The sequence below is a fragment of the Salmo trutta genome, chromosome 12 (assembly GCF_901001165.1).
Source record: "Salmo trutta chromosome 12, fSalTru1.1, whole genome shotgun sequence".
Lineage (NCBI taxonomy): Eukaryota > Metazoa > Chordata > Actinopteri > Salmoniformes > Salmonidae > Salmo > Salmo trutta.
Genome location: NC_042968.1, coordinates 14604641 through 14632040, shown reverse-complemented (window position 1 = coordinate 14632040; position 27400 = coordinate 14604641). Strand labels below are relative to the sequence as shown.

The window sequence follows — 27400 nt, the reverse complement described above, 5'->3', positions numbered from 1 at the left end:
TCTCGAGTACAATAAACATGGAGAGAATTGCAGGTTTTGCTATATTGTGCAATGCCAGTGAAACGGTGTTTACTGTGGGACAGGAGACAAACATCTCTGCTTCATGACTCTCAGTAACAGCTGAGGAATGTCTTCAGGGATATGGCACGTCTGGACAACAGCCCTGCTGCCCTACCCTACCCAACATACATACTACACAGTGTTGGTGTGATGCAGGGAATGGTGTGCTAGCAGGGAGTGGTGTGCTAGTGTGATGCATGGAATGGTGTGCTGCAGGGAGCGGTGTGCTAGTGTGCTAGCAGGGAATGGTGTGCTAGCAGGGAGTGGTGTGATAACAGGGAATGGTGTGCTAGCAGGGAGTGGTGTGCTAGCAGGGAGTGGTGTGCTAGTGTAATGCAGGGAATGGTGTGCTAGCAGGGAATGGTGTGCTAGCAGGGAGTGGTGTGCTAGCAGGGAGTGGTGTGCTAGTGTAATGCAGGGAATGTGTGCTAGCAGGGAGTGGTGTGATAACGGAGTGGTGTGCTAGCGGGGAATGGTGTGCTAGCGGGGAATGGTGTGCTAGCAGGGAGTGGTGTGCTAGCAGGGAGTGGTGTGCTAGCAGGGAGTGGTGTGCTAGCAGGGAGTGGTGTGCTAGCAGGGAGTGGTGTGCTAGTGTGCTAGCAGGGAGTGGTTTGCTTGTGTGATGCAGGGAATGGTGTGCTAGCAGGGAGTGGTGTGCTAGCAGGGAGTGGTGTGCTAGCAGGGAGTGGTGTGCTAGCAAGGAGTGGCGTGCTAGCAGGGAGTGGTGTGCTTGTGTCATGTAGGGAATGGTGTGCTTGTGTGATGTAGGGAATGGTGTGCTAGTGTGATGCAGGGAATGGTGTGCTAGCATGGAGTGGTGTGCTAGCAGGGAGCGGTGTGCTAGCAGGTAGTGGTGTGCTAACAGGGAGTGGTGTGCTAGCAGGGAGTGGTGTGCTAGCAGGGAGTGGTGTGCTAGCAGGGAGTGGTGTGCTAGCAGGGAGTGGTGTGCTTGTGTGATGTAGGGAATGGTGTGCTTGTGTGATGTAGGGAGTGGTGTGCTTGTGTGATGTAGGGAATGGTGTGCTTGTGTGATGTAGGGACTGGTGTGCTAGTAGGGAGTGGTGTGCTTGTGTGATGTAGGGAATGGTGTGCTTGTGTGATGTAGGGAGTGGTGTGCTAGTAGGGAGTGGTGTGCTTGTGTGATGTAGGGAATGGTGTGCTTGTGTGATGTAGGGAATGGTGTGCTTGTGTGATGTAGGGACTGGTGTGCTAGTAGGGAGTGGTGTGCTTGTGTGATGCAGGGAGTGGTGTGCTAGTGTGATGCAGGGAGTGGTGTGCTAGTGTGATGCAGGGAGTGGTGTGCTAGTGTGATGCAGGGAGTGGTGTGCTAGTGTGATGCAGGGAGTGGTGTGCTAGTGTGATGCAGGGAGTGGTGTGCTAGTGTGATGCAGGGAGTGGTGTACTAGTGTGATGCAGGGAGTGGTGTGCTAGTGTGATGCAGGGAGTGGTAGTGTGGGAGGCCTTTCTGAACCCAATGTTAGGTGCTAGCATGAAACCCTCTAGACACTCTGCAGTGATCTAGTGAGGCCTTGTTACAACCTCTGCAGTGGTTTTATAGTACGGCCAACTCTGCAGTGAGCTAGTGATGCCTTGCTAAACCATCTGCAACGTTTTCATAGTGAGGCCTATTCTGCTGTAAGCTTAGTATGGCCTCTCTCCTGCCCAGTTCCCTCCTGCTGAATCTCCATGCAGCCATGCTACTAGATTAGCCCTATTCTCTTTAGTATCCACTTCCCCGTCTGCATGTGGAGAGGTTGCTTCCGAGCGCCCATGAATAAATGATATGTAAAGAGTTTCTCAATATTTTTCTCCTCCATAATGCATTCTTTTTTTTTTACCAGAGTGTGTGCAGAGGGCTGGGCTGGAGCTTGCCCCTCTTCCTGCCATCCTCCCTCTCTCTCTCCACTACCCGGGAACGCTGCCTGGCACTCAGCTCTGCCCTGGCGCCATGGCCCTCCCTCTGCAGCTCTCCTACTCAAAGACAGCTATTTATATCCCAGAGCCAGCGACGCACACCGACAGAGGAACATTGCTCCCCTCTCTTCCTGGCATATGGAAAGTGAGACGCAGCAAACCTCTGCTCTGCTCGGCCTGCCTCCACCCCTCTTCTCTGGCCCCGTCCCACAAAACCTCACACACTCCAAGCTCACATTACGCAGCACAAAGTGGCAACGGGGTCAACGACTAACAGAGACAAAGATTCTATGATACACACATTGTGCCGACCTAGTTTGAGCTATATTGAACAATAAACTCCACACTATTTTAGGGTAACTCCAAACTCGTAAATTCACACATCGTGATTGTATCCAGCCTTTGATGTTAGTGGTGCGAAACAGTTTCATATTATATTGAGATTACAATTATTTTTTATAATAACAACCAAGTCCAATTTCCCCTCTGCTATAACTTTGAGTGTGTATGTTGCCGCCTGTATGCGCATGGCATGGTATATAAGAACCTATTAAGTTCTCCTATATAGTTTCCAATGTGTACCATACCAGTGACTGACTTAAACTTCAATAAATAGTGGTATATCTCTCCCTTTTTTACATAATGTAATAACTATTGTATATAATACCATAGGCCTATATTAGTATACGCAACATCACTATCCAGATGCTGTGCTTCTGGACGTAATTGTGTTATTAGGTTGTCTTCAAGGATTCTGGGGTGGTTTTGGCACAGGGGCTAAATAAGTGTATTATGTTATTGAGTCCTCAGTCAATTCCTCTATAGGGGTTGTTGGCAGAGAGACTTCAATGTATTATATGTGTGTTCTGAGCTTTCATCTCCTAGTGGGGAGAGGAACACACACACAGAAACAGAACCCCAAGAGGAAACACAATAACATCTATTCCAAAACACAGGCCTAATTTCCTCTGCCTTCCACCCCGTTCAAAAGCTGTACAGCATCTGCTATCAGTGTGTGTGTGTGCGTGTGTTACACAGAGGGGCTTCTCTCCACAAGCCAGCAGCTCTAATTCATCACATATGAGTAAGTCTATGCACTGTAAGGTACAGTAGAGAGAAGCCGAGGCCTTGGTCCAATGCTGGATCCTGCAGCATCCGCTTCCTGCTCCTTTACACTGAAAACAACAAATCCTGGCTCCCTCTTCCAACCCCCCAAACACACACCATGTGTGCAGTCTGTCCACACTCCCCCAGGGGTCCCTTCCTGCCACTCCGCAAACAGGGTCAGCCATGGGGGCTGTCAGATTTTTTTCCCAAAGCTGTATTGATGAAATGTCGTACAGTTTTTGTCTTGCATCAGCATCACCTACATAAGTCATGAAATGACATCACCGATTGAGTTTCACTTTGACATTGTTTTGTCTGGGAGGCTAGGTAAACAAAGCCCACGTCATCCTCACAGCACTGTTTACAGTGGAAAAGCAGCACACCAGGAGACAAATAGCAAATGCTAAAGGCCTATTGGAGAGAACATGGATCTGAAAATCATGGGACAGCACAATTTCAATAAGTGTGGTAAGTGTAAATTTGGCATTTTCAGGCAAAGCGACGTACGTTCCTTATTTTGCTTGCAATACCGTATTGGAAATGCCTTATCTGTCCAATTTCAACAGCATAAGCATGACGCACATGGCAGCCATGTTAAAAGGTCTATATAAACAGTCTTTGATGTGTGTTGTTTTGCTGACAGCCCTTCCAGGCACCAATGTCACCTGACAGCAGTGATTGGTCATGTAACTACGCACTTGAGCCATTAGACAAAGCATTGGCTTGCTGACTATTCTCAACTACGATTGGTGGTTGGAGAGGGTGGGTGGGTTCACACACAGGTTAGAGCTGTTACTCTTAGCGTGAATCAGACTATCCCAACAGAGGCAGAGCCTTGTGGGTTCGTCGCACTGACCCAGTAGATGAGTACAAAATCTGGTCTTTCATGGGTTCCCAATGGGGACGTTTTTATTGAGACTGACCCCAGGTCAGCAGAGCTGGAGGTTAGACTGAAGTGCTTTCTTCTGCTTCTACACTACACAGAGCCCTCCCCTCTTTCTCCTGCTTCTACACTGAGCCCTCACCTCTTTCTCCTGCTTCTACACTACACTGAGAGCCCTCACCTCTTCTCCTGCTTCTACACTGAGAGCCCTCTTCTCCTGCTTCTACACTGAGAGCCCTCACCTCTTCTCCTGCTTCTACACTACACTGAGAGCCCTCTTCTCTAGCTTCTACACTGAGAGCCCTCTTCTCCTGCTTCTACACTGAGAGCCCTCACCTCTTCTCCTGCTTCTACACTACACTGAGAGCCCTCTTCTCTAGCTTCTACACTGAGAGCCCTCACCTCTTCTCCTGCTTCTACACTACACAGAGCCCTCTTCTCCTGCTTCTACACTGAGAGCCCTCACCTCTAGCTTCTACACTGAGAGCCCTCACCTCTTCTCCTGCTTCTACACTACACTGAGAGCCCTCTTCTCCTGCTTCTACACTGAGAGCCCTCACCTCTTCTCCTGCTTCTACACTACACTGAGAGCCCTCTTCTCTAGCTTCTACACTGAGAGCCCTCTTCTCCTGCTTCTACACTGAGAGCCCTCTTCTCCTGCTTCTACACTGAGAGCCCTCACCTCTTTTCCTGCTTCAACACTACACTGTGGCAGAAAATAGACCTTTAACTGTGCAGCTATAACTTACTTTTGTATCTTCTTTGATGTCTGCAGGGTTCTCCCCAAAGAATGTAAAAGGGGTGCCTTGCCACATTGTGGACCTGGCTGCGCCACTATGTAAGAAAATAATAATGTGTGGCTTGTCGTTCTGTGTAAGAAAGAGATATTCCAAACTGACTCTGGGAAAGATGTGGGATGATATATCCCAAAATCACACCACAGTACATACATGTATTTTTTTAAGCAATAAGGCTGATGCAACAGATCAGAACGTTGAACTTAAGAAGTTGATCAACAATTATTAAAGTTATCAATTGTCGCTACGGACGTTACTGTAGCTGCGTTGTGTGTGTGAAGGGTCGCAGTAGATAGAACGTCATTGCCCTACAATACACATGTAAGAGGAGCATTGTTCTGCATTGTAAATTGACATGGAATTTTAAGATTTTTCTTATAGTTTTAACGGAAAACCAATAAAAACGTGGCAGGTTAAATTTTAAGCAAAATGTTCAATTTGTCACATCATCCGTTTTAATGGCACATGTGGACGTTATAAAAGAATTCCATAATTTCTATAACGCCTGCTACCAGAAGTTGTTCATCATTAGTGTATGTGCATTATGCAATAACAACAAGGGGCATTTTCATAGACAGACTTGAAAGCCAGATCAGTGAATATTGCAAAAAGCAGGTTAAACTGTTTTGATAAGTGGCCTCCCGAGTGGCGCAGTGGTCTAAGGCACTGCATTGCAGTGCTAGCTGTGCCCCTAGAGATTCTGGGTTCGAGTTCAGGCTCTGTCGTGGGCCGGCCGCGACTGGGAGACCCATGGGGCGGCGCACATTTGGCCCAGCGTCGTCCAGGTTAGGGGAGGGCTTGGCTGGCAGGGAAGTTCTTCTCCCATCGCGCACTAGCGACACCTGTAGCGAGCCGGGCGTAGTACACGCTGACACTGTCGCCAGGTGTACGGTGTTTCCTCCGACACATTGGTGCGGCTGGCTTCCGGGTTAAGTGGGCAGTGTGTCAAGAAGCAGTGCGGCTTTGATAGGTTGTGTTTCAGAGGACACACGGCTCTCGAACTTCACCTCTCAATGTATTTTGATAAAATAATTAGTGGGTCTTATGGTTGTAGGCTTATATTTAGCCTAGGTATAATTTGACAAAGCCCTGAATTCATTAGATTATTCCCAACTGTTTGAAATGAAGTGTATTTATCTTTAATTGTGCAACAAAGTTTATTTTGAGAAAATGTTTAAGCCAAATCCACCCGCCCTACCCTAAAATCGCCAGGCCTGGAGACACACTGATTTACTCTTGCCCTCATGGTCCCAGTTCTGTTGACCAGTGAAAAATGAAATTACCAGTATAATTCTAGGAAAAATGATGTGGAAAAGTGTATTTAAAGCACTGTTTGTTATTATTTCTTATAATTTTAGGCTCTAGATTGCAGGAAATGGCAGTTTCAGGTGTTAAAAGACGCAAAAATCTCTGAGTCAAAACGAGCCTCACCTCAATAATCAGTACCACCCTGTTAAAAAATCCTGGGGAGAACCCTGGTCTGGAATATCATGGTAAACATATTCCATGTTAATTACATAGTATCACGGCTAACAGATGATTATGTCGCTGCAAAAAAAAAAAAAATCATTCTGAGACAGCACTTTGTGTTGTTCCCAGGTATCTCCAATAGGATCCAGGGGGTCTGTTGTGAAGGACTCCCTGTCCCCCTCACTGTCCACTGACATGGTAGGACCCATGTGGGGACACACTGCTAATAATCTACAGTCTCCACTCGCAAGCAACTGCATCTGGCTTACAAACACATTTACTGGACACGCTGCTTATGAACATGAAACAGTCTGGATACATAACTACCGTAATTCCATTGGGATGATAAAACAAATAAACAAGCCCCTAAAATTATGGCAAGCCTTAGTAAACAGATACAGTCCTCTGGGAGCTTGTGTGCAGCGGTGGGGGTGAGTTCACTTCTTCCACTGCGTGGGCCGAGCCTCTCCATACATTTAACAGTATCATATGATCAGCTAGCACAAAAATACACAGAGAGAGAGAGAGAGAGAGAGAGCAAATATCTACTACTCCGCCATGAACTGCAGGTACTACTGGTCCACACAGCAAAGTGAAGTTTTCAACGAAAATCAGAGGCGGGGTGAGGAAGCCATCTTTCCCCATCGAAAACAGTTCAGCCAAGACGCTAATATAAAACTGGATAATAGTTCACGTCCAAATGTTGTGAGAAATACACACACACACACACACACACACACACACACACACACACACACACACACACACACACACACACACAGTGAGGGAAAAAAGTATTTGATCCCCTGCTGATTTTGTACGTTTGCCCACTGACAAAGAAATGATCAGTCTATCATTTTAATGGTAGGTTTATTTGAACAGAGACAGAATAACAACAAAAATATCCAGAAAAACGCATGTCAAAAATGTTATGAATTGATTTGCATTTTAATGAGGGAAATAAGTATTTGACCCCCTCTCAATCAGAAAGATTTCTGGCTCCCAGGTGTCTTTTATACAGGTAACGAGCTGAGATTAGGAGCACACTCTTATAGGGAGTGCTCCTAACCGCAGCTTGTTACCTGTAAAAAAGGCACCTGTCCACAGAAGCAATCTATCAATCAGATTCCAAACTCTCCACCATGGCCAAGACCAAAGAGCTCTCCAAGGATGTCAGGGACAAGATTGTAGACCTACACAAGGCTGGAATGGGCTACAAGACCATCGTCAAGCAGCTTGGTGAGAAGGTGACAACAGTTGGTGCGATTATTCCCAAATAGATGAAACACAAAAGATCTGTCAATCTCCCTCGGCCTGGGGCTCCATGCAAGATCTCACCTCGTGGAGTTGCAATGATCATGAGAACGGTGAGGAATCAGCCCAGAACTACACGGGAGGATCTTGTCAATGATCTCAAGGCAGCTGGGACCATAGTCACGAAGAAAACAATTGGAAATACACATGAAGGACTGAAATCCTGCAGCGACCGCAAGGTCCCCCCGCTCAAGAATACATATACATGCCCGTCTGAAGTTTGCCAATGAACATCTGAATGACTCAGAGGACAACTGGTGACAGTGTTGTGGTCAGATGACACCAAAATGGAGCTCTTTGGCATCAACTCAACTCGCCGTGTTTGGAGGAGGAGGAATGCTGCCTATGACCCCAAGAACACCATCTCCACCGTCAAACATGGAGGTGGAAACATTATGCTTTGGGGGCCTTTTTCTGCTAAGGGGACAGGACAACTTCACCGTATCAAAGGGACGATGGACGGGGCCATGTACCGTCAAATCTTGGGTGAGAACCTCCTTCCCTCAGCCAGGGCATTGAAAATGGGTCGTGGATGGGTATTCCAGCATGACAATGACCCAAAACACACGGCCAAGGCAACAAAGGAGTGGCTCAAGAATTAGCACATTGAGGTCCTGGAGTGGCCTAGCCAGTCTCCAGACCTTAATCCCATAGAAAATCTGTGGAGGGAGCTGAAGGTTCGAGTTGCCAAACGTCAGCCTCGAAACCTTAATGACTTGGAGAAGATCTGCAAAGAGGAGTTTGACAAAATCCCTCCTGAGATGTGTGCAAACCTGATGGCCAACTACAAGAAACGTCTGACCTCTGTGATTGCCAACAAGGGTTTTGCCACCAAGTACTAAGTCATGTTTTGCAGAGAAGTCAAATACTTATTTCCTTCATCAAAATGAAAATCATTTGATAACATTTTTGACATGCGTTTTTCTGGATTTTTTTGTTGTTATTCTGTCTCTCACTGTTCAAATAAACCTACTATTAAAATTATAGACTGATCATTTCTTTGTAAGTGGGCAAATGTACAAAATCAGCAGGGGAGCAAATACTTTTTCCCCCCACTGTATGTATACACACACACACAAACACACACACACACACACACACAAAATTATAGGCAATAAGCAAGACACCCCCAATAAAGGAGTGGTTCAGCAGGTGGTGACCACAGGCCACTTCTCAGTTCCTATGCTTCCCGGCTGATGTTTTGGTCACTTTTGAATGCTGGCGGTGCTTTCACTCTAGTGGTAGCATGAGACGGAGTCTACAACCCACACAAGTGGCTCAGGTAGTGCAGCTCATCCAGGATGGCACATCAATGCGAGCTGTGGCAAGAAGGTTTGCTGTGTCTGTCAGCGTAGTGTCCAGAGCATGGAGGCGCTACCAGGAGACAGGCCAGTACATCAGGAGACATGGAGGAGGCCGTAGGAGGGCAACAACCCAGCAGCAGGACCGCTACCTCCGCCTTTGTGCAAGGAGGAGCAGGAGAAGCACTGCCAGAACCCTGCAAAATGACCTCCAGCAGGCCACAAATGTGCATGTGTCTGCTCAAACGGTCAGAAACAGACTCCATGAGGGTGGTATGAGGGCCCGACGTCCACAGGTGGGGGTTGTGCTTACAGCCCAACACCGTGCAGGACGTTTGGCATTTGCCAAAGAACACCAAGATTGGCAAATTCGCCACTGGCGCCCTGTGCTCTTCACAGATGAAAGCAGGTTCACACTGAGCACATGTGACAGACGTGACAGAGTCTGGAGACGCCGTGGAGAATGTTCTGCTGCCTGCAACATCCTCCAGCGTGACCGGCTTGGCGGTGGGTCAGTCATGGTGTGGGGTGGCATTTCTTTGGGGGGCCGCACAGCCCTCCATGTGCTCGCCAGAGGTAGCCTGACTGCCATTAGGTAGCGAGATGAGATCCTCAGACCCCTTGTGAGACCATATGCTGGTGCGGTTGGCCCTGGGTTCCTCCTAATGCAAGACAATGCTAGACCTCATGTGGCTGGAGTGTGTCAGCAGTTCCTGCAAGAGGAAGGCATTGATGCTATGGACTGGCCCGCCCGTTCCCCAGACCTGAATCCAATTGAGCACATCTGGGACATCATGTCTCGCTCCATCCACCAACGCCACGTTGCACCACAGACTGTCCAGGAGTTGGCGGATGCTTTAGTCCAGGTCTGGGAGGAGATCCCTCAGGAGACCATCCGCCGCCTCATCAGGAGCATGCCCAGGCGTTGTAGGGAGGTCATACAGGCACGTGGAAGCCACACACACTACTGGGACTCATTTTGACTTGTTTTAAGGACATTACATCAAAGTTGGATCAGCCTGTAGTGTGGTTTTCCACTTTAATTTTGAGTGTGACTCCAAATCCAGACCTCCATGGGTTGATAAATTGGATTTCCATTGATTATTTTTGTGTGATTTTGTTGTCAGCACATTCAACTAAGTATTTAATAAGATTATTTATTTCATTCAGATCTAGGATGTGTTAAGTGTTCCCTTTATTTTTTTGAGCAGTGTATATATACACACACATACATACATACATATACATACACACACATACATACATATACATACACACACATACACACACACACACATACATACATACATATACATACACACACACACACATACACATACACACACACACACATACATACATATAATTATTGTGTTACTTTTTATTATTAGTTTTTATTTTAGTCTACTTAGTAAATATTTTCTTAACTCTTCTTTAACTGTTGGTTAAGGGCTTGTAAAAGTCAGCGTTTCACAGTAGTCTACACTTGTCGTATTTGGCGCAGTTGACAAATAAAGTTTTTTTTTTTTACACATACATATATACAGTTAAAGTCGGAAGTTTACATACACCTTAGCCAAATACATTTAAAGTCAGTTTTTCACAATTCCTGACATTTAATCTTAGTAAAAATTCCCTGTCTTAGGTCAGTTAGGATCACCACTTTATTTTAATAATGTGAAATGTCAGAATAATAGCAGAGAGAATGATTTATTTCAGCTTTTATTTCTTTCATCACATTCCCAGTGGGTCAGAAGTTTACATACACCCAATTAGTATTTGGTAGCATTGCCTTTAAATTGTTTAACTTGGGTCAAACGTTTGGGTAGCCTTCCACACACTTCCCACAATAAGTTGGGTGAATTTTTGCCCATTCCCCCTGACAGAGCTAACAGAGCTGGTGTAACTGAGTCAGGTTTGTGAGGGCCACTCCAATACCTTGACTTTGTTGTTCTTAGGCCATTTTGCCACAACTTTGGAAGTATGCTTGGGGTCATTGTCCATTTGGAAGACCTATTTGCGACCAAGCTTTAACTTGTGATAACAGTGAATTATAAGTGAAATAATCTGTCAGTAAACAATTGTTGGAAAAATTACTTGTGTCACGCACAAAGCAGATGTCCTAACCGACTTGCCAAAACTATAGTTTGTTAACAAGAAATTTGTGGAGAGCTGAAAAATTAGTTTTAATGACTCCAACCTAAGAGTATGTAAACTTCCGACTTCAACTATACATATACACAAATATACATATACACACACACACATATATACACAGATATATAAACACACACACACAGTAAGCAATTAAGGTCACAGTTATGAAAACTTAGTCAGTAGAAAGGCCTCTTTAGTGTCCTCTGAAAAACACCAAAAGAAAGATGCCCAGGGTCCCTGCTCATCTGCATGAACGTGCCTTAGACATGCTGCAAGGAGGCATGAGGACTGCAGATGTGACCAGGGCAATAAATTGCAATGTCCGTACTGTGTGATGCCTAAGACAGCGCTACAGGGAGACAGGACGGACACCTGATTGTCCTCGCAGTGGCAGACCACGTGTAAGAACACCTGCACAGGATCGGTACATCCGAAACATCTCACCTGCGGGACAGGTACAGGATGGCAACAATTGCCCGAGTTACACCAGGAACGCACAATCCTTCCATCAGTGATCAGACTGTCTGCAATAGACAGAGAGGATGGACTGAGGGCTTGTAGGCCTGTTGTAAGACAGGTCCTTGCCAGACATCACCAGCAACAATGTCGCCTATGGGCACAAAACCCACAGTCGCTGGACCAGACAGGACTTGCAAAAGGTGCTCTTCACTGACGAGTCACGGTTTTGTCTCACCAAGGGTGATGGTCGGATTCGCGTTTATTGTTGAAGGAATGAGCGTTACACCGAGGCCTGTTCTCTGGAGCAGGATCAATTTGGAGGTGGAGGGTCCGTCACGGTCTGGGGCGGTGTGTCACAGCATCATCGGACTGAGCTTGTTGTCATTGCAGGCAATCTCAACGCTGTGCGTTACAGGGAAGACATCCTCCTCCCTCATGTGGTACACTTCCTGCAGGCTCATCCTGACATGACCCTCCAGCATGACCAGCCATACTGCTCGTTCTGTGCGTGATCTCTTGCAAGACAGGAATGTCAGTGTTCTGCCATGGCCAGTGAAGAGCCCGGATCTCAATCCCGTTGAGCTGGATCGGAGGGTGAGGGCTAGGGCCGTTTTTTTTCTGAGTTTATACACACACGTGTGTGTGTGTGTGTGTGTGTGTGTGTGTGTGTGTGTGTGTGTGTGTGTGTGTGTGTGTGTGTGTATGCATGCATGTATGCATGTGTATAAACTCAGAAGAAAAAAAATGTCCTCTCACTGCACACACACACACACACACACACACACAGTCGTTTACAACATTAACACAGTCGTTTACAACATTAACAATGTCTACACTGTATTTCTTTTCAATTTTAATGGACCATTTTCTTTGCTTTTCTTTTTAAAAAAAAGGACATTTCTAAGTGGCCCCAGACTTTCGAACGAAACATGCTCAATGGGTGATGATGTCTGGTGAGTATGCAGGCCATGAAAGAACTGGGACATTTTCAGCTTCCAGGTATTGTGTTCAGATCCTTGCGACATGGGGCCGTGCATTATCATGCTGAAACATGAAGTGATGGCGGCAAATGCATGACACGACAGTGGACCTCAGGATCGCGTCACGATATCTCTGTGCATTCAAATTGCCATCGATAAAATGCAATTGTGTTTGTTGTCTGTAGCTTACGCATGCCCATACCATAACTGCACCCCCAACATGGGGCACTATGTTCACAAAGGTTGTCCACACAACGCCATATACGTGTTTTGCGGTTGTGAGGTCGGTTGGACGTACTGCCAAATTCTCTAAAACGATGTTGGTAGGGAAATTAAATTCTGGCAACTGCTCTGGTGGACGTTCCTGCAGTCAGAAAGCCAATTGCACGCTCCATCAAAACTTCAGACATCTCTGGCATTGTGTTGTGACAAAACTGCCATTTTAGAGTGGCTTTATTGTCCCCAGCACAAGGTGCACATGTGTAATGATCATGCTGTTTAATCACCTTCTTGATATGCCACACCTGTCAGGTGGATGGATTATCTTGGCAAAGGAGAAATGCTCACTAACAGAGATGTAAACACATTTGTGCACAACATTTGAGAGAAATAAGCGTTTTGTGCATATGGGCAATTTCTGGGATCTTTTATTTCAGCTTATGAAATATGGGACACTTGACATGTTGCGTTTATATTTTTGTTCAGTGTATATTCATGTCGTAATTACCAGTCAACTCCATTTCACTGAAAAAGTTACTTCAACTAGTGAATGCTAGCGATGGCTAGCTATGTTAGCTATTCTACCAGTCTGTCTTAATGAGTGTTATCATGCTAATAGCACACCCTGCACACAAAAATACACAAACATTCCCAGCTAATGAGAAAAGAGCGATGGCATTTAATTGAAGAGAATGAACAAGATTTAACAAGGCAACCTCTGGGTTAATTTGATTTGGCACCGACGGCAGATTGTGGTATTTTTACATCCGTACCCCAGTACGACCCATGTGACCACAGCGCAACGTCAAGACGTGAGGACCTACTGGTGAGCCAAAAACATCCAGCGGAGATACCTGGTAACCCAACACCAACCCTCCAGTGATGGGAGGAGGACCACGTCAGCATTCTGAGTGTGGCAAGCCCTGTAGGGATAGGGGCAGAGACCCCAAGGAGAAGACAGGGAGGAGGGGTCTGCCAGACTGGATAATAGCTCAGTGAGGCGCACACACAAACAAACACAAAAGACAACACTCACACACGCACAGGATGGAAATAGAGTCAAATAAATGCTGTGCTTTGATGCGGTTTGGATGATGTCACTCCTTCTGGCACGCTATACCATGTGACAGAGTGTAAGAATTGGACGCGCAAAAAAACAAACAATTACAGGCAGAGAAATGGGGAAGGTGGTAGAAATAAGCAATCTCTGTTTCTGCCTGAGGTGGTGGAGAAGACACATCCTCTCTGCGTCATATCACTCTCTCTCTCCCTCCGCTTCTCTTCATGCCTCCCTCTATCGAGCCACTCCCTCTGCGGTCAGACAGAGGCCAACGCTTCAGCTCACTGCGCGAAGTTGTTCTTCCACACACACACGCACGCACGCACGCACGCACAGCGCCGATGAGGGGTATTCTGAAGTCCCCTGCTGCTACAGCGAAGATAAAAAGCAGATCGGTAGATCCCCACCCTCTCCCCTCCCGCCACTCCTAAAAGTCAGGCCTGTCATCAGGTCCACACCACTGCATTTTCCACTACAGCAGCTGCTCTTATTCTAAAAATGTAGAAAGTTAAACTGCCACAGACCCTGCAGCTGCACGTAGTCATTCTGCATGGCGGGTGTATTTAGGGACATTTGCCATATTATTCTCTCCATGGCTCTCTACTCGATACGAAAACAACTGCACAGTCCATTTCTAGTGCTGCAATGTCTGTTATGGTTATAGTGTATGATCAGTCACCAGCCTACACTGTCCGTCATTCATCGTTGTCATAATCATGGTTTGCTAGATCACAGGAGTTATTGAGAGCTACCCAATGAGGGGAGAGCAAGAGCAGTGAGGCCCTTCCTGCTGTGTGTACCATCCCGGCGGCTGTGCAGTCTATTTACATTTCATATAGGAGAGGGGCGCAGCAGCTAGCCCTGTTTAGTGTGCAAATAGAGCCAGCCTGGCCCACTCCAGTATCCAGGCAACCAGAACCCAGATTGGCGGTGGAGCCCCTGACCCGCACAAATTAATTTCATTAGAGGCCTTTGTAGGGAGGGGGAAAGACAAACAAGCCGAGTAGAGATCCATTAAGGTTGTGATGAACGGAGTGGCCTGGGGGGAGGAGATGGGATGGAGGGGGCTCTGTCTCATCTCTCTCACCTGAGAGATCATAGGCCAGACAGACAGGACAGGACCTCCATCCAGACTGGACAGTGCCACCTGTCCACCCAGCAGTCTCTGGTCTGAGAGCAGGGGGCTGGAATCCAATAAATTCATCTGATATTCTGAGCATGATCGCTTTCCCCTACACCTCCCCCTCTCTCTCTACCGTGGAGAGAGCACTCTGACCAATACAGCTCAGTGCTGCTGCTGGAATGCGTCTCTGGTAAATCATCTCATCTTTCTCTGCCAGTGACGTAGGCGAAGTGAGGTTGTGCCATATATTCTGCCATGCGCCAGGGAAAGCTAGGGAGGCTGGGGAAAAAAAACAGTATATTTTCTACCCTCATATCGGAAGCCTTCATCTCCTCGTCGCTGACTCACTCATCTTATTGCTCCTCCCCCTCCACGCATCCTTCCTTTCCTCATCCTCTTTTCTCTTCTCCTATCCAAAAGCTCAGCATTCGATCCTACCATCTCCTGGTCAAACAGAAATGAGAGAAAGGCAAGAGCGCCTGACATAGCCACAATAATAATACACACTGGGCTTGTTGCCTGGCAACGCGGGGACAGGGCACATGTACCGAACGAGCTGGCGGAATGAGAGAGCGTGTGAGAGGGGGGAGGGATGGAGAGTTGGAGGAATAATGGTAATGTTTGCCTCTGCATACTAAGCCAAGCCAGCGATGAGGATCCATTTCTGCCCTTCACCTTCTAAAAGAGTAAGACTATTTTCCCTGTGCAGTCTCTCCACCCTAGTCTTACAGAGATGGGGATATTCCACAGTAAACACCATGGATACACAGACATCCACGCAGTCACAGCGACACGTCCGGGGCACATGTTGTGCTCCAGTTGTCCGGGCTCCAGAGATGCTCGAGGTGTCCCTGTCGTCAGGCTGCCCAGTCACATCAACGGAGAGCAACAAGAAGGAGACCGTGTCCTTCTCCCTAGCAACCAATGCTAGCCAAGTAGCTACCTAGTTTGTTTTGATTCAATGAAGAGATAGATGGCTGAATATTATTGAGTAGCTTGTATCTAGGAGCAGGATGGGCATGGTACTGTTAACCAGCTATACTGGACACGGAAATGCCACCATCCTGTTGTCAACAAGCAGGGTACTGGGATTGGTGACAATTGCACACCTTTATTTATCTTGATTGATTCCTTTTAAATAAAGTGAACGGATTTAGAGGCACTTAAGCTAATTAAGGGCTCTACCAGTGATGCGGGGAGGCCCCTGATCCGAAGGAGGGGAACTAGGGTAGTAGAGCAGGGATTGGGCGGAGACAGACGGATTTAAGGAACAACTACAGTAAGGCGAGGGAGGGCAACACACGTTACTCTAAAAGTCACACTGTCTCTACATAAACCTGGAAGATTTCACCCTCTAACTTACACTAACATAAAACATCGAGGCTAGGCTGGAGCTTTAATCATGAATTAAGGGGGCACGTGCAGGACGAATCCCCCCAAAAATCTGAAAATGGGCCAGTCGGCTACTATGCCCGCATGTACACATCACACACACTTAAAACCATGCACACAAAGCACCCAGCTAGCTTCATACCAGCAGCCCATCTCCATAATGGATAGTAAATCTGCTTTTCTCTACCATAGCTCCGGCATCACTAGTAGGTTGCTCTGAATGGTTATTGGATTTCCACCTAGTAGCACATACGCATTGGCCATATATAAAAAAAGGTCATTTCATAATGCATATTCATACAGATCAATGGAGCGTGTAACAGGGAGTCCATCTAATCAGAAGTGCATTTACATTGGGCCTATCAGCGGCTAGGTGGCCGGGGCTATTGCCATGGCAGCGAGCTAGATAAAGCCATGCTAGACGAGGATCCCAGAAAAACAAAGCCTAGCTCACTGTTACAATGGCACTGCTATACTATTTACTTACTTCCATGGGACCTGTTTAGTGTCATTACTGTAACTCACTAGGGGCCATCATCCCACCGAATCAGACGTGCATTAACACACAAATCTGCTTCTCAAAGATCTAGAAATTAATCTCAGTGGATCCCAACGATGACAAACAAGACTGGCCAAGACTGAGCCGTCTCTCTCTACTTCCTCTGAATGTACAAGGCAGTTTGGGGTAACTGCAGTTGTTCCTCGGAGCTCAACAGCCAATCAGGAGGGCCACGACGGGATTAGCCCCGAGCAGCTTCTCACAAGCTCCCTTATGCGCATACAGTCTAACACACAGAGTAACATGCCTCCGCACCTCACTCAACCCCCTACACATACACCCCACTCAACCCCCTACACATACACCTCACTCAACAACCCCCTACACATACACCTCACTCAACCACCCCCTACACATACACCTCACATAAACCACCCCCTACACATACACCTCACTCAACCACCCCCTACACATACACCTCACTCAAACACCCCGTACACATACACCTCACTCAACAACCCCCTACACATACACCTCACTCAACAACCCCCTACACATACACCTCACTCAACAACCCCCTACACATACACCTCACTCAACAACCCCCTACACATACACCTCACTCAACCACCCCCTACACATACACCTCACTCAACCACCCCCTACACATACACCTCACTCAACCACCCCCTACACCTCACTCACACCCCTACACCTCACTCAACCACCTCACTCAACCACCCCCTACACCTCACTCAACCACCCCCTACACCTCACTCAACCACCCCCTACACCTCACTCAACCACCCCCTACACCTCACTCAACAACCCCCTACACCTCACTCAACAACCCCTACACCTCACTCAACAACCCCCTACACCTCACTCAACAACCCCCTACACCTCACTCAACGACCCCCTACACCTCACTCAACGACCCCCAACACCTCACTCAACGACCCCCAACACCTCACTCAACGACCCCCTACACATACACCTCACTCAACGACCCCCTACACATACACCTCACTCAACGACCCCCTACACCTCACTCAACGACCCCCTACACCTCACTCAACGACCCCCTACACCTCACTCAACGACCCCCTACACCTCACTCAACGACCCCCTACACCTCACTCAACGACCCCCTACACCTCACTCAACGACCCCCTACACCTCACTCACGACCCCCTACACCTCACTCAACGACCCCCTACACATACACCTCACTCAACAACCCCCTACACATACACCTCACTCAACAACCCCCTACACATACACCTCACTCAACAACCCCGTACACATACACCTCACTCAACGACCCCCTACACCTACACCTCACTCAACGACCCCCTACACCTACAGCTCACTCAACGACCCCCTACACCTACACCTCACTCAACGACCCCCTACACCTCACTCAACGACCCCCTACACCTCACTCAACGACCCCCTACACCTCACTCAACGACCCCCTACACCTCACTCAACGACCCCCTACACCTCACTCAACGACCCCCCTACACCTCACTCAACGACCCCCTACACCTCACTCAACGACCCCCTACACCTCACTCAACGACCCCCTACACCTCACTCAACGACCCCCTACACCTCACTCAACGACCCCCTACACCTCACTCAACGACCCCCTACACCTCACTCAACGACCCCCTACACCTCACTCAACGACCCCCTACACCTCACTCAACGACCCCCTACACCTCACTCAACGACCCCCTACACCTCACTCAACGACCCCCTACACCTCACTCAACGACCCCCTACACCTCACTCAACGACCCCCTACACCTCACTCAACGACCCCCTACACCTCACTCAACGACCCCCTACACCTCACTCAACGACCCCCTACACCTCACTCAACGACCCCCTACACCTCACTCAACGACCCCCTACACCTCACTCAACGACCCCCTACACCCTCAACAACCCCCTACACATACATCTCCCTCAACCACCCCCTACACATACACCTCCCTCAACCACCCCCTACACATACACCTCCCTCAACCACCCCCTACACATACACCTCACTCAACCACCCCCCTACACATACACCTCACTCAACCACCCCCTACACATACACCTCACTCAACAACCCCCTACACATACACCTCACTCAACAACCCCCTACACATACACCTCACTCAACAACCCCCTACACATACACCTCACTCAACCACCCCCTACACATACACCTCACTCAACCACCCCTTACACATACACCTCACTCAACAACCCCCTACACATACACCTCACTCAACAACCCCCTACACATACACCTCACTCAACAACCCCCTACACATACACCTCACTCAACAACCCCCTACACATACACCTCACTCAACAACCCCCTACACATACACCTCACTCAACAACCCCCTACACATACACCTCACTCAACAACCCCCTACACATACACCTCACTCAACAACCCCCTACACATACACCTCACTCAACAACCCCCTACACATACACCTCACTCAACAACCCCCTACACCTCACTCAACCACCCCCTACACATACACCTCACTCAACCACCCCCTACATCTCACTCAACAACCCCCTACACCTCACTCAACAACCCCCTACACCTCACTCAACAACCCCCTACACCTCACTCAACAACCCCCTACACCTCACTCAACCACCCCCTACACATACACCTCACTCAACCACCCCCTACACATACACCTCACTCAACAACCCCCTACACCTCACTCAACCACCCCCTACACATACACCTCACTCAACAACCCCCTACATCTCACTCAACAACCCCCTACACCTCACTCAACAACCCCCTACACCTCACTCAACAACCCCCTACACCTCACTCAACCACCCCCTACACATACACCTCACTCAACAACCCCCTACACATACACCTCACTCAACAACCCCCTACACCTCACTCAACAACCCCCTACACCTCACTCAACAACCCCCTACACCTCACTCAACAACCCCTACACATACACCTCACTCAACCACCCCCTACACATACACCTCACTCAACCACCCCCTACACATACACCTCACTAAACAACCCCCTACACATACACCTCACTCAACCACCCCCTACACATACACCTCACTCAACAACCCCCTACACCTCACTCAACCACCCCCTACACATACACCTCACTCAACCACCCCTACACATACACCTCACTCAACAACCCCCTACACATACACCTCACTCAACAAACCCCCTACACATACACCTCACTCAACAACCCCCTACACCTCACTCAACAACCCCCTACACCTCACTCAACAACCCCCTACACCTCACTCAACAACCCCCTACACCTCACTCAACAACCCCCTACACCTCACTCAACAACCCCCTACACCTCACTCAACAACCCCCTACACATACACCTCACTCAACAACCCCCTACACATACACCTCACTCAACCACCCCCTACACATACACCTCACTCAACCACCCCCTACACATACACCTCACTCAACCACCCCCTACACATGCACCTCACTCAACCACCCCCTACACCTCACTCAACCACCCCCTACACATACACCTCACTCAACAACCCCCTACACATACACCTCACTCAACAACCCCCTACACATACACCTCACTCAACCACCCCCTACACATACACCTCACTCAACAACCCCCTACACATACACCTCACTCAACAACCCCCTACACATTCACCTCACTCAACAACCCCCTACACATACACCTCACTCAACAACCCCCTACACCTCACTCAACAACCCCCTACACCTCACTCAACCACCCCCTACACCTCACTCAACAACCCCCTACACCTCACTCAACAACCCCCTACACCTCACTCAACAACCCCTACACCTCACTCAACAACCCCCTACACCTCACTCAACAACCCCCTACACCTCACTCAACAACCCCCTACACATACACCTCACTCAACCACCCCTTACACATACACCTCACTCAACCACCCCCTACACATACACCTCACTCAACCACCCCCTACACATACACCTCACTCAACCACCCCCTACACATACACCTCACTCAACAACCCCCTACACATACACCTCACTCAACAACCCCCTACACCTCACTCAACAACCCCCTACACATACACCTCACTTAACCACCCCCTACACATACACCTCACTCAACCACCCCCTACACATACACCTCACTCAACCACCCCCTACACATACACCTCACTCAACCACCCCCTACACATACACCTCACATAAACCACCCCCTACACATACACCTCACTCAACAACCCCCTACACATACACCTCACTCAACAACCCCCTACACATACACCTCACTCAACAACCCCCTACACCTCACTCAACAACCCCCTACACCTCACTCAACAACCCCCTACACCTCACTCAACCACCCCCTACACCTCACTCAACAACCCCCTACACCTCACTCAACAACCCCCTACACCTCACTCAACAACCCCCTACACCTCACTCAACAACCCCCTACACCTCACTCAACAACCCCCTACACCTCACTCAACAACCCCCTACACCTCACTCAACAACCCCCTACACCTCACTCAACAACCCCCTACACCTCACTCAACAACCCCCTACACCTCACTCAACAACCCCCTACACATACACCTCACTCAACAACCCCCTACACCTCACTCAACAACCCCCTACACCTCACTCAACAACCCCGTACACCACACTCAACAACCCCCTACACCTCACTCAACAACCCCCTACACATACACCTCACTCAACAACCCCCTACACCTCACTCAACAACCCCGTACACCACACTCAACAACCCCGTACACCACACTCAACAACCCCCTACACCACACTCAACAACCCCCTACACCTCACTCAACCACCCCCTACACCTCACTCAACCACCCCCTACACATACACCTCACTCAACCACCCCCTACACATACACCTCACTCAACCACCCCCTACACATACACCTCACTCAACCACCCCCTACACATACACCTCACTCAACCACCCCCTACACATACACCTCACTCAACCACCCCCTACACCTCACTCAACAACCCCCTACACCTCACTCAACAACCCCCTACACCTCACTCAACAACCCCCTACACCTCACTCAACAACCCCCTACACCTCACTCAACCCCCTACACCTCACTCAACAACCCCCTACACCTCACTCAACAACCCCCTACACATACACCTCACTCAACAACCCCCTACACATACACCTCACTCAACAACCCCCTACACATACACCTCACTCAACAACCCCCTACACATACACCTCACTCAACAACCCCCTACACATACACCTCACTCAACAACCCCCTCCGCTCTACAACTAATGACCTGAAGCCTGAGCCTGGACCCACAGCCCTGAGAGGGGGAAGGCCTGAAGACCTGCCGTGCCTCAGTGGGGGAGGAGAACACACACACACGTAAATAATGTAGGATTACACGTGTGCGTAGCCAAACATGTGCCTACGGAGGGCAATGAGCAGCACACCATTGCAGGTCTAGGCCTGCTTGCAGAACGTAGAGCAGTCAGAAACCAAGCTCTGTTCTATTTAGAAATCGCTCAGCTGAAGCACCGCCCTTTACAAGGCGCTGTGAACGGCGACAGCATCTTAAACCCCTTAAACAAATCAACCGATCTCACGTAGGCAACACAAAAACACACCCACATTCACAAAGCTAGGCAACTTAAACAACCTGTTAGTGCGTGACACACCCATACGCCCACATCTATGGAGGGAGCAGTGTGTTGTTCTCCCTCTCGCTGTTATGTTTATACGCTTGGCGTTGGTTGGCTGATCACGTGGCCCTGGCGCACACAACAACTGAGGCGTCGGCGTGGTCCTTCTAGGAATCAGTGAGAATAGCCGTGACACGCAGACTGATAACAATTGGAGTCAGAGAGCTGTGGCCAGCCATGCGGCACTGGCAGAGGTGAGGGCTGCAGCTCCTGCCAAGCCAAATCTTGTCAGGATGAGACTGCAGCCAAAGAAAGGCGGGGGAACGGCAGAACGACCCCCATCAAACATGCCCTTACTACCTCACACTGGAAATGAGGACCGTCGATTATATTACAATCTCTAATCAAAATGCTAGTATTAAAGGGTAATACCAACATGGCTTGTGCGGGCATGGCGCCAGGATTCTCTCTCTCCCGGGGCTAAGGGGGGCTTGACCAATACGTGGGGGGGCTAAGAAAATAGTTGCTTTTCATGACTTCAGAGTTATAAGGAAGTTACTTTTTTTTCTCAATAGAAGCAGATTTGGCACACAGCACATTCAATATACATGCAATACTTAATTGAATTGGGTCAAAGCGGGAGCAGGCGTGACAAAATAACATTCAACAAAATAGCTATAAGCCTAATACAAGTGACCACAAGGCAATGACAAAATCGTCTTTCAGCAAAAACAACACGATACATCCAAAATGCGACAACAAGAAGTGCATTTATTCCATATGCATAATCAGACAACTGTGCATTGGTAATAATGTTTCGGATGAAAGGGCTATCACAACGTCACAAATGACATAATATCCACAGTGCAGCCAAAACGAGAAGTACAATACATTTAGCCTGCAAACACTTGTAAAACGAACTGGCTATCATCACAATCTTAGTGATTTCATTTCTATTGCAAATAAAAATAACTTGTAGGCCGACGATTTATATGCGTCTTGCTGTGCATTGGTTATAATGTTATGGATTAAACGTCTATCACAACGTCAGAAATGAAAGCAATAATATCCACAGTGCAGCCACAACGAGAAGTGCATTTATCCTATGCCTGTGCACACATGGTGTAAAACAATCTCACCCAAACAGGACGCGCGCGTAAGCAAATTGATTTTGTCCCCCCTACACCAAACACGATCACGACACACAGGTTGAAATATCAAAAACTCTCAACCAATTATATTAATTTGGGGACAGGACGAAAAGCATTAAACATTTATGGCAATTTAACTAGCTAGCTTGCAGTTGCTAGCTAATTTGTCCTATTTAGCTAGCTTGCTGTTGCTAGCTAATTTGTCCTGGGATAAAAACGTTGAGTTGTTATTATACCTGAAATGCACAAGGTCCTCTATTCCGACAATGAATCCACACATAAAACGGTCAACTGAATCGTTTCTAGTCATCTCTCCTCCTTCCAGGCTTTTTCTTCTTTGGACTTTATATGGCAATTGGCATCTAACTTTCACATAGTATTATCATGACAACCCACGAACTCAGTTCGTCTTTCAATCACCCACGTGGGTATAACCAGTGAGGAGATGGCACATGAGTATCTGCTTCTATAAACCAATGAGGAGATGGGAGAGGCAGGACTTGCACCGCGTTCAGCGTCACAAATAGAACTGACTTCTATTTCTCCCTTTGCAACGCAGACGCTCGTTGGCGCGCGCGAGTAGTGTGGGTCCAATGATTGAATAACATGTATGTGTACATTTATTTTGCAGTGCGCGAGCGGTGTGGTCAGCATGTTATAGAGATTATATTTCTATTGCAAAAATACTTGTAGGCTGACTGCTAAAAAGCTTGAGGGGGCTTAACTAGGGCTAGGCAGATCAGTGACGGTGCTATAGCCCCCCCTAGCCCCGGTGTAGCGCCGTGCCTACTCAGGTGTTTCCCCATTTACTGTGCTACAGATAAATCAAATGAAAGGAGAGAGAGAAGACATAGCTAACATGGTTTCTCACAGATAACACTCAGCAGGAACGTCACTGCCTACCACTCAGTGTGTATGTGTGTATAATCAGTGTGTGTGAATTAGTGTGTGTGTGTGTGTGTGTGTGTGTGTGTGTGTGTGTGTGTGCGCGCGTGCGGTGTGTGTGTGTGTGTGTGTGTGTGCGTGCTCGTAAGAGAGATAAATGTGAGGCGCTGTGACTAGGGCTCCATTAATTAAGGATTATGGGAGGAGGTAAAAATAACCGTGGAGCGGAGCTGGGTAATGAACAAAGCACGGGGGAGGAACACAGGGAGACGGGATGTGACCTTTACCAACGTGAATATGAAAACATCATCAAAACAATACGCCGTCAAGCTCTGCCTGCACCCATCTTGTCGTGCTAGGATGAAGAAGCTGTCAAAACCTTTCCCCGACGTAACGGACTACGCAGTCATGTGTGAAAGACACTCAGTAGATTACTGATGGGATGGGAAGCGTGGTGCTGGCAGGTTTACCAGAGAGAACATGGCTGGAGAGGTTTCTCAGGCCTCTCAGCCTTACTAGTGTTGTAAATGTCTGCCACTACTTGGTTAGATCCTCGTGGGTCAGTAGCCTAGATCTAACTGGGAGAGTGTGTGTGTATATATATATATATATATATATATATATATATATATATATATATATATATATATATATATATATATATATATATATGTGTGTGTGTGTGTGTGTGTGTGTGTGTGTGTATGCATGTGTGTTTCTGGGGCTCCTAAGAGTAGGCTGGGGCGCCAAGACAGGCCGAGGCCCCAGAGCCCAGACCACAGGCAGGCTGACAGGGGACAGTTGGCAGGGCTGCCTGAGACAACAGCATAAACAACCATGAGGAGTGGAAACCCGATCCCTCACAGTGGAAAAACCCTCAGCGCACCAGGCAGGCAGAACAGCAGAGAAAACACTGCCATTATACCACCTCATTCCACATGGAGCCTCTCTGGCTGGGGAGCAGATTCACAGGAATCCTGGCCTGACAGACACACACACACACGTCCTCTCTTGCTCTATGGGAAGTTGATTGGGAGCATTCCGGGGACCAAACAGAATTCTAATTTGTCCTGGTTCAGCAATAGCAGAGGCATGAGAGGAGCCGCTCCCTCAGATCCCAGATGAATTATATATCAATGAGCAAGATGAAAGGCCTCTAACAGCACAGCACGGCAGTCTGAGAGCTGGGGCGGGGCCTGGGGTGCTGCTACGCACCCCCAACTGCCCACTGGGAGGTGGCTGGCTAAAAAGGGTACAGTCAGGGATCCACCGTGTGTGTGTGTGTGTGTGTGTGTGTGTGTGTATATGGCTGGACGAAGGGAACCAATGAGCTGGAAAACACTGAGCGCTTGGCCAAGGTGAACGTCACATTCTAACGAGCTCAGAAGTTATTTCCCAGCGCCCACGCCCCCCTGGGGATCTCTGTATAACTTCGGAACATGTTCTCTACCAAGCACACCAGCAATTACAGCCACAGATGACCTGGAGCAGGCTGGCTCAACTAAATATGCTCTTTCCTTCTGAATACATTCCACCTCCAGCTCTGTCGTTCAGTCACTCCCTGGTTTCCCCTTTCTATCCTCTGCAATGTTTTCCTCCCATACATGTATTCTCATTGCTACTAAATGAAATCCCCATCGGCCACCACTGAGCCCCACATATCCAGTCCCCTCCCTCATACAGACACACTGTGTCCACAGCCGGCCAGCCCTGAGCCACACAATGGAACAATCAATACTCTCATTAGACAAAGTAGACCTGCGCCAATTAGTGGTTTGGACTAGTGCCATCCAAGAACCCTTCCACTGAATCAATGACACTGGTCAACAAATATGGCAGTTTCCAACGACTAGGCTACCTGCATGGCTAGTCAGAGGGGATGTGAATGGATTAGTATGGAGTGTTTCTCTCTGCTGCCTGCAGTGGATGCTAATGCAGGTCTGTTATACCCAATTCACATAGGACTTGTGGTACATTGCTTGAAAAAAAGAATTGGGCAATGTTTATATGGTCCCCTATGAAACAGCCAAATGTTTACCACATTCTTGTCCCCATTCGCCTCTCATATCGCCATTGCTTTTGCCAGGAGGAAGCAAGAGACATTACACTTTGACCCTGTTGTTGTGATCATCAAATCAAAGTTTATTTGTCACGTGCACCGAATACAACAGGTGTAGAACTTACAGTGAAATGCTTACTTACAGGCTCTAACCAATAGTGCAAAAAAGGCATTAGGTGAACAATAGGTAGGTAAAGAAATAAAACAACAGTAAAAAGACAGGCTTTATACAGTAGCAAGGCTATAAAAGTAGCGAGGCTACATACAGACACCGGTTAGTCAGGCTGATTGAGGTAGTATGTACATGTAGATATGGTTAAAGTGACTATGCATATATGATGAACAGAGAAGAGGAGTAGAGTAAAAGAGGGATTGGCTGGTGGTGGGTGGCGGGACACAATGCAGATAGCCCGGTTAGCCAATGTGCGGGAGCACTGGTTGGTCAGCCCAATTGTCATGGTAACCTGAGTGACAGCAAGCCCGTGAACGCAAATTCCTCCGACAGGAATATGATTACTACGTCGTTTCGTCTGTGATACCGGAAATACCTTTCAGACAAAGAAAATGCGTTGACGGTATGGTAAAGTTGGTGGGAAAATGTCTTGGTATGAAAGGGATATTATTCCGTCCTCGGTGAGGCTGAAGTGTCACTGGTTGCCCATGTTGTGTGTGTCACTGGGCAGTAAAACGCCACACGTGTAAAGGGGAGAAGAAAATAAGAAAAATGTATTACGAGACTGAGGATGTATCCCGTTTGAATAATAGAGAGAGAGAGAGAGAGAGAGAGAGAGAGAGAGAGAGAGAGAGAGAGAGAGAGAGAGAGAGCGCAAGAGAGAGGAGATGGAGAGGAGAAGGAGAGC

The 27400-nt window shown here is 48.1% G+C and overlaps 1 protein-coding gene across 4 annotated transcripts in view; it reads right to left on the bottom strand.

Moving 5' to 3' along the window:
• The window catches only part of LOC115202985 (ankyrin repeat domain-containing protein 11), a 142475-nt gene that overhangs the window by 28303 nt on the left and 86772 nt on the right, over positions 1-27400 (bottom strand). The gene's annotated exons all lie outside the window — the stretch shown is intronic.